Genomic DNA, 7926 nt, shown 5'->3' on the forward strand with positions numbered 1-7926 from the left:
CCTTTTCTGGAAATTAGTGAAGGCAGCGCATCAAAGGTGCGCAACGCTGGTGCGAACCTGGGAGCGCTCCGATGTGTGCTCCAAGGTGCGGCGTGCACGAAGTCGGACCCCGGTTTGCCCCGGGTGCGCACCTCGCGTGCACCTTGGTGCGCACACCTTGGCTGGGTTGCGCGCCCTGGTGGGCACCATGGTGCGCACCAAGGAGCGCTCCGAAGTGTGCTCCAAGGTGCGGCGTGCACGAAGTCGGAGCCCGGTTTGCCCCGGGTGCGCACCTCGCGTGCACCTTCGCCGCGGTGGGCACCATGGCGTGCACGAAGTCGGAGCCCGGTTTGCCCCGGGTGCGCACCTCGCGTGCACCTTCGCCGGGGTGGGCACCTTGGTGTGCAGACCTTGGCTGGGTTGCGCGCCCTGGTGGGCACCATGGTGCGCACCAAGGAGCGCTCCGAAGTGTGCTCCAAGGTGCGGCCTGCACGAAGTCGGAGCCCGGTTTGCCCCGGGTGTGCACCTCGGGTGGGCACCTTGGTGCGCATGCCTTGCCTGGGCTGCGCACCAGGGCGGGCTCAAGATGGCACCCGCGTTCCTTTTTTTTCACTATCTTTCAAAACGGAAATTTTAAAATCTCATTTTTTTTTGCCTTTTTCTGGAAATTAGTGAAGGCAGCGCATCAAAGGTGCGCACCTCGCTGCCCACCACGGTGCGCAACGCCGGTGGGCACCCGGGAGTGCTTCGAAGTGTGCTCCAAGGTGCTGCGTGCACGTTGTCGGAGCCCGGTTTGCCCCGGGTGCGCACCTCGCGTGCACCTTCGTCGGGGTGGGCACCTTGGCTGGGTTTGCCCCGGCTGCGCTCCGAAGCGGGGTTATTGGAGCGCCGCCTCTTTTTTTGTCGGAGCGTTTGGTGGGGTTTCTCGCATTGGCTCTTCCGAGGCCCGGTTGCCACCCTGGCGCGCACGAAGTCGGAAGTAGGGTTAATTGCCCGGGTGCGCACCTTTGCCAGGGTGGGCACCTTACCTGGGCTGCGCACCAGGGCGGGCTCAAGATGGCACGCGCGTTCCGTTTTTTTCACTATCTTTCAAAACGGAAATTTTAAAATCTCCTTTTTTTTTTGCCTTTTCTGGAAATTAGTGAAGGCAGCGCATCAAAGGTGCGCACCTCGCTGCCCACCTTGGTGTGCTCTGAGGTGCGCACCCGGGAGCGCTACGAAGTGTGCTCCAAGGTGCGGCGTGCACGTTGTCGGAGCCCGGTTTGCCCCGGGTGCGCACCTCGCCTGCACCTTGGCCGGGGTGGGCACCTTGGCTGGGTTTGCCCAGGGTGCGCTCCGAAGCGGGGTTACTGGAGCGCCCCCTCTTTTTTTGTCAGAGCGTTTGGTGGGGTTTCTCGCATTGGCTCTTCCCAGGCCCGGTTGTTGGGTGCGCTCCCACCCTGGCGCGCGCGAAGTTGGAAGTTGGGTTAATTGCCCGGGCGCGCACCTTCGCCAGGGTGGGCACCTTGGTGCGCACACCTTGGCTGGGCTGCGCACCAGGGCGGGCTCAAGATGGCACCAGCATTCCCTTTTTCTCACTATCTTTCAAAACGGAAATTTTAAAATCTCGTTTTTTTTTTGCCTTTTATGGAAATTAGTGAAGGCATCGCATCAAAGGTGCGCACCTCGCTGCCCACCTTGGTGTGCTCCGAGGTGCCCACCACGGTGCGCAACGCCGGTGCGAACCCGGGAGCGCCCCGATGTGTGCTCCAAGGTGCGGCGTGCACGAAGTCGGACCCCGGTTTGCCCCGGGTGCGCACCTCGCGTGCACCTTGGTGCGCACACCTTGGCTGGGTTGCGCGGCCTGGTGGGCACCATGGTGCGCACCAAGGAGCGCTCCGAAGTGTGCTCCAAGGTGCGGCGTGCACGAAGTCGGAGCCCGGTTTGCCCCGGGTACGCACCTCGCGTGCACCTTCGCCGGGGTGGGCACCTCGGCTGGGTTGCGCGCCCTGGTGCGCACCAAGGAGCGCTCCGAAGTGTGCTCCAAGGTGCGGCGTGCACGAAGTCGGAGCCCGGTTTGCCCCGGGTGCGCACCTTCGCCGCGGTGCGCACCATGGCGTGCACGAAGTCGGAGCCCGGTTTGCCCCGGGTGCGCACCTCGCGTGCACCTTCGGCGGGGTTGCGCGCCCTGGTGGGCACCATGGTGCGCACCAAGGAGCGCTCCGAAGTGTGCTCCAAGGTGCGGCGTGCACGAAGTCGGAGCCCGGTTTGCCCCGGGTGCGCACCTCGCGTGCACCTTCGGCGGGGTTGCGCGCCCTGGTGGGCACCATGGTGCGCACCAAGGAGCGCTCCGAAGTGTGCTCCAAGGTGCGGCGTGCACGAAGTCGGAGCCCGGTTTGCCCCGGGTGCGCACCTCGCGTGCACCTTCGCCGCGGTGGGCACCATGGCGTGCACGAAGTCGGAGCCCGGTTTGCCCCGGGTGCGCACCTCGCGTGCACCTTCGCCGGGGTGGGCACCTCGGCTGGGTTGCGCGCCCTGGTGCGCACCAAGGAGCGCTCCGAAGTGTGCTCCAAGGTGCGGCGTGCACGAAGTCGGAGCCCGGTTTGCCCCGGGTGCGCACCTCGCGTGCACCTTCGCCAGGGTGGGCACCTCGGTGCGCACACCTTCTCAATGTTTTCTTGCCTTTTCTGGAAATTGGTGAAGGCAGCGCATCAAAGGTGCGCACCTCGGTGTGCTCCGAGGTGCGAACCCGAGAGCGCTCCGAGGTGCCCACGAAGTCGAAAGTCGGGTTAATTGCATTGTTTTCCCCGGGTGCGCTCCGAGGTGCGCAACATCGGCGCGCACCAAGGAGGGCTCCGAAGTGTGCTCCAAGGTGCGCACGATGGCGTGCACCTCTGGTGCGCACGATTCGGAGCTCGGTTTGACCGGGGTGCGCACACCTTGGCTGGGTTGCGCACCTTTTGTGCGCTCCAAGGTGCGCACGAAGTCGGAGCTCGATTTGCCCCGGGTGCGCACCTTCGCCAGGGTGCGCACCTTGATGCGCACGCCTTGGCTGGGCTGCGCACCTTGGTGGGCGCCATGGTGCGCACCTTTCGTGCGCTCCAAGGTGCGCACGAAGTCGGAGCTCGGTTTGCCCCGGGTGCGCACCTTGGTGGGCGCCATGGTGCACTCCGAGGTGCCCAAGATTGGTGCGCACCAAGGAGCGCTCCGAAGTGCGCTCCAAGGTGCGCGCGAAGTCGAAAGTTGGGTTAATTGTCCGGTTTGCCTCGGGTGCGCACCTTGCGTGCACCTTCGCCAGGGTGGGCGCCTTGGTGCGCACACCTTGGCTGGGCTGCGCACACCTTGGCACCCGCGTTTCCTTCATTTTAAATTTTTTTTTTTTACAATCTCTCAAGTGGGAAATTCTATAATCTCAACTTTTTTTGCCTTTTCAGGAAACTTTTGAATGGAGCGCATCATTGGTGCGCTCCGAAGTGTGCTCCAAAGCTCTCTCCAGCTGCGTGCACCTGCCCCGGCCGCGCACCCGGCCCCGCCCAGCTTCGCTCACCTGTCCCGGGCGTCTGGTGCGGAACCTTAGAGTAAGAAACATCACCGTGCACCTTGGCCAACGTGCGCGACTCGACCGAGCGCGCACTGGCCGAGGTGCACACCGATTTCACCTGGGTGCGCGCGCAGCACCTCGGGCGCACCGGGGTGCGCGCACAACGCCCGGGTTGCACCGTGGCCTGTGTGCTCGGGGCGCCTCGGGTGCGCGCTCGGTGTCGCCCCCGCGCGCGCGGTAGTGCGGGCAGCGCACCCCGGCCCGGCCCGGCCCCGACGAGAACGCAAACGGGCAAAAGGTTTATTCAAATAGCATTGCGACGCCCGGCGAAAAACTAAAAAAGGGTGCAACACCGGGACTTCCCGGGAGGTCACCCATCCCAGTACTACTCCGGCCCAAGCGCGCTTAACTGCGGAGTTCTGATGGGATCCGGTGCACTAACGCTGGTATGATCGCACCCGTTATGAGCTTGTCGCAGTGTGTACTTAGCAAACCGCGACCCACGTGCGAATCCACCCCGGCCACCCACCCCCGTCGAGGTGCACACCCTCCCTCGCGAAGTGCGCCCCGTTCGCCAAGTGTGAGCCCTGCCCGGGTGCGCGCACCTTGCTAGGGCGTCGGGTGTGCACCCGGCCCGGCCTACGTGCGTGCACCTGGAGGGGGCGTCGTGTGCGTGCAGTGTCCCGTCTGCAACGCGGTGCCCACACACCACCTCGGGCGCAACGACCTGCGCTCACATGTGGGCCGAGTGCACCTTGGTGCATGTTCGGGGCGCCTCGGGTGCACGCTCGATCTTGCCCCGGTGCACCAAGGCGCTCGGTTTGCCCCGGGTGCGCACTTGGTGCAAGGTGGGCACCCAAAATAGGGATCAAGCACCAAAACACAAGTTTCGGGATGCAAAATGGGACCCAAGGACCACAAATGCGTTCCAAGACCCATGATGGGTCCACGAGAACAAAAATGTGTTCCGAGACTTAATAAACAAATATTGGGTTTTAGGAGAAGAAACATGCTCTGATGCCCAAAACGAGAATCGACCCCGAAAAGGCCACAGGCCAAAAGTGGGATGCGAGACAAAAAAAAATGGGACCCGAGGACCAAAATTGGGTTCCCAGGTCGAAGACAGGGCAACCGGACAAGAAACGACCTCTAAGGCTCGAAATGAGTCCCGACGACTAAAACTTGACAAGAAGCACCCATCAGGCACCCAACTCGACACCCATGGGATGCCGACCCACCCGGGCTTCCACCTAGCACACCTTGGCACCCACCCACCCTCGCACCCAACCTCGCACCCAACTTAGCACCTTTGAACCCACATTGGCACTCACCCTGACCCTGGCACCTTGGAACCCACATTGGCACTCACCTTGACCCTGGCACCCACCTTTGCACTCACCTTGGGACCCACCCTGGCTCCCACCTCGGCACCCACCCAGACACCCACCTTGGTTCCTTGGCACCCACCTTGGATCCTTGGCACCCACCCCGACACCCACCTTGGCACGCAACTTGGCTACTTGCCACCCACCTTGGCTCCTTGACGCCCACCCCGACAACCACCCCGTGACCTACCCTGGCTAGGGTTGGTGCACACCCACCCTGGTGCCCACCTTGGCACCCACCCTATGACCCACCTTGGCACGCACCTTAGTACCCACCCCGTTACCCACCCTAGGACCCACCCCGTGACCCACCTTGGCCAGGGTGGGTGCACCCACCCTGGTGCCCACCTTGGCACCCACCCATCCTAGCACCCAGCCTGTGACCGGGCTTGGAACCCAACCTTGCACCCGCACCCGTCTTGGCCAGTGTGGGTGCGCACCCATCCTGGCACCCACGTTGTGACACACCCTTTAACCCACGCACCCTAGCACCCACGTTGGCACCCACCTTGGAACCCAACCTAGCAACTTGGCACCCACCCCGTGACCCACCTTGGCATCCACCATAGCAGTCGCCGACTTGGCACCCACCTCGGCACCCACCTTGACACTTGTGGACCCACCTTGCCACTCACCCTAGCATCGACCCATCCTAGCACCCACCCTGGCACCTTTGCACCCTAGCACTCACCCATCCTAGCACCTAACCTGTGACCCACCTTGACACTCACCCTCGCACCCACCTTGGAACCCAACCTAGCACCCACCCACCCTGACACCAACCCTAGCACCTACCCACCCTTGCACCCACCCTGTGACCCATCTTGGCACCCACCCATCCTACCACTCAACCTATCACCCACCTTCTCACCCACCTTGGCATCCACCTTAGCACCCACCCACACTGGCACCTTGGCACCCACCTCGGGCAAGGTGGGTGCACACCCACCCTGGCACCCAATTTAGAACCCACCGAGCATGTTACCCACCTTGGCACCCACATTGCAGCCCACCCTAGTACCCACCCTATGACCCACATTGGCATCCACACCCTAGCACCCAGGCACCTCGACACCCGCCTTGACACCCACCCTAGCACTGAACCTGTGACCCACCTTGGAACTCACCCTAGAACCCACCCACCCTGTGAACCACCTTGGCATCCACCTTAGCACCCACCCACCTTGGCACCCACTCTAGCACTCACCCATCCTAACACCCAACTTGTTACCCACCTTGGCACCCGCCCTCGCGTCCACCTTGAAACCCACCCTAGCACCCACCCACGCAGGAGCCCACCTTGGCACCCAACCTAACACCCACGCATCCTGGCACCCAACTTGTGACCCACCTTGGAACCCACCCTAGTACCCACCTTTGAACCCACTATATCACCAACCCACCTTGGCACCCACCCTATGACCCTCTTTGGAATCCACCCTAGCACGCACCCACCCTGGCACCCACCATGGAGCGCACCCTAGCACCCACCCACCTCGGCACGCACCTCAACACCCACCTTGGTGTGCGCACTGCGCCAACCTCTCAAAGACCCTATGTGGTGCGCTCCAAAGTGTACACCTTTGGTGCGCTCCAAGGTGCGCACCTTTGGTGCACACCGAGGTGCACACCAAAGTGTGCACCGAGGTGAGCACCAAAGTGCACTCCAGGGTGCACACCAAGGCGTGCACCTTTGGTGCGGTCAATGCAAACAAATTCGGAAGTTGGGGTCGATGTCCTAATCGCTGCTGCAGACTACACGTATGAGAATCGGACAAATAGCTTTATATAGGGGAGGTGTTGCGTTTGATGGGTCGACTCCCCTGGTTGTGTGCACTGCACCAACTTCAAAGACCCTGTCTTGTTTAAGAAGTCAAAAGTTGGGGTGGATGTCCTAATCATTGCTGCAGTCTACGCATGTATGAGAATCAGACAAATAGCTTATATAGGGGAGGTGTTGCATTCGGTGGGTTGACTCCCCTGGTTGTGCGCACTGCGCCAACCTCAAAGACCCCGCATAGCAGAAGAAGTCGGAAGTCGGATTTTGGTGAGCACCAAGGCGTGCACCTTTGGTGCGGTCAACGCAGACGAATTCAGAAGTTGGGGTGGATGTCCTAATCGTTGTTGCAGGCTACACATGTATGAGAATCAGACAAATAGCTTATATAGGGGAGGTGTTGGGTTTGATGGGTCAACTCCCTTGGTTGTGCGCATTACGCCAACCTCAAAGACCTTGTTTTCGTTAAGAAGTCAAAAGTTGGGGTCAATGTCCTAATGGCTCCTGCAGGCTACACATGTATGAGAATCGGACAAATAGCTTATATAGGGGAGGTGTTGGGTTTGATGGGTCGACTCCCCTGGTTGTGCGCATTACGTCAACCTCAAAGACCTTGTTTTCGTTAAGAAGTCAAAAGTTGGGGTCGATGTCCTAATTGCTCCTGTAGACTACACATGTATGAGAATCAGACAAATAGCTTATATAGGGGAGGTGTTGGGTTTGATGGGTTGACTCCCCTAGTTGTTCGCATTACACCAACCTCAAAGACCTTGTTTTCGTTTAGAAGCCGAAAGTTGGGGTCGATGTCCTAATTGCTCCTGCAGGCTACGCATGTATGAGAATCAGACAAATAGCTTATATAGGGGAGGTGTTGGGTTTGATGGGTCGACTCCCCTGGTTGTGCGCATTGCGCCAACCTCAAAGACCCTGCATTGCGGATGAAGTCGAAAGTCAGAGTTTGGTGTGCTACAAGGTGTGGTCGAAGGTGCTCACCTAGGTGTGCACCTTTGGAGCACAGGAAAAGTGCCCTCCAAAAGTGCGCACCTTTGGAGTGCACAAAAGTGCCCTCCAAAAGTGCGCACCTTTGGAGCGCAGAAAAGTGCCCTCCAAAAAGTGCCCTCCAAAAGTGCGCACCTTTGGAGCGCAGAAAAGTGCCCTCCAAAAAGTGCCCTCCAAAAGTGCGCACCTTTGGAGCGCAGAAAAGTGCCCTCCAAAAAGTGCCCTCCAAAAGTGCGCACCTTTGGAGCGCAGAAAAGTGCCCTCCA

At 60.7% G+C, this 7926-nt stretch overlaps 1 non-coding gene across 1 annotated transcript; it reads right to left on the minus strand.

Annotated features, from left to right (window-relative positions):
- Positions 1 to 3840: 3840 nt before the first annotated feature.
- Positions 3841 to 3959, minus strand: LOC131865377 (5S ribosomal RNA). The gene has a single exon (XR_009364105.1). It is a non-coding gene; the product is annotated as a 5S ribosomal RNA (ribosomal RNA).
- Positions 3960 to 7926: the final 3967 nt, after the last annotated feature.

Source organism: Cryptomeria japonica, unplaced genomic scaffold, assembly GCF_030272615.1.
Source record: "Cryptomeria japonica unplaced genomic scaffold, Sugi_1.0 HiC_scaffold_109, whole genome shotgun sequence".
In the NCBI taxonomy this organism is placed as follows: domain Eukaryota; kingdom Viridiplantae; phylum Streptophyta; class Pinopsida; order Cupressales; family Cupressaceae; genus Cryptomeria; species Cryptomeria japonica.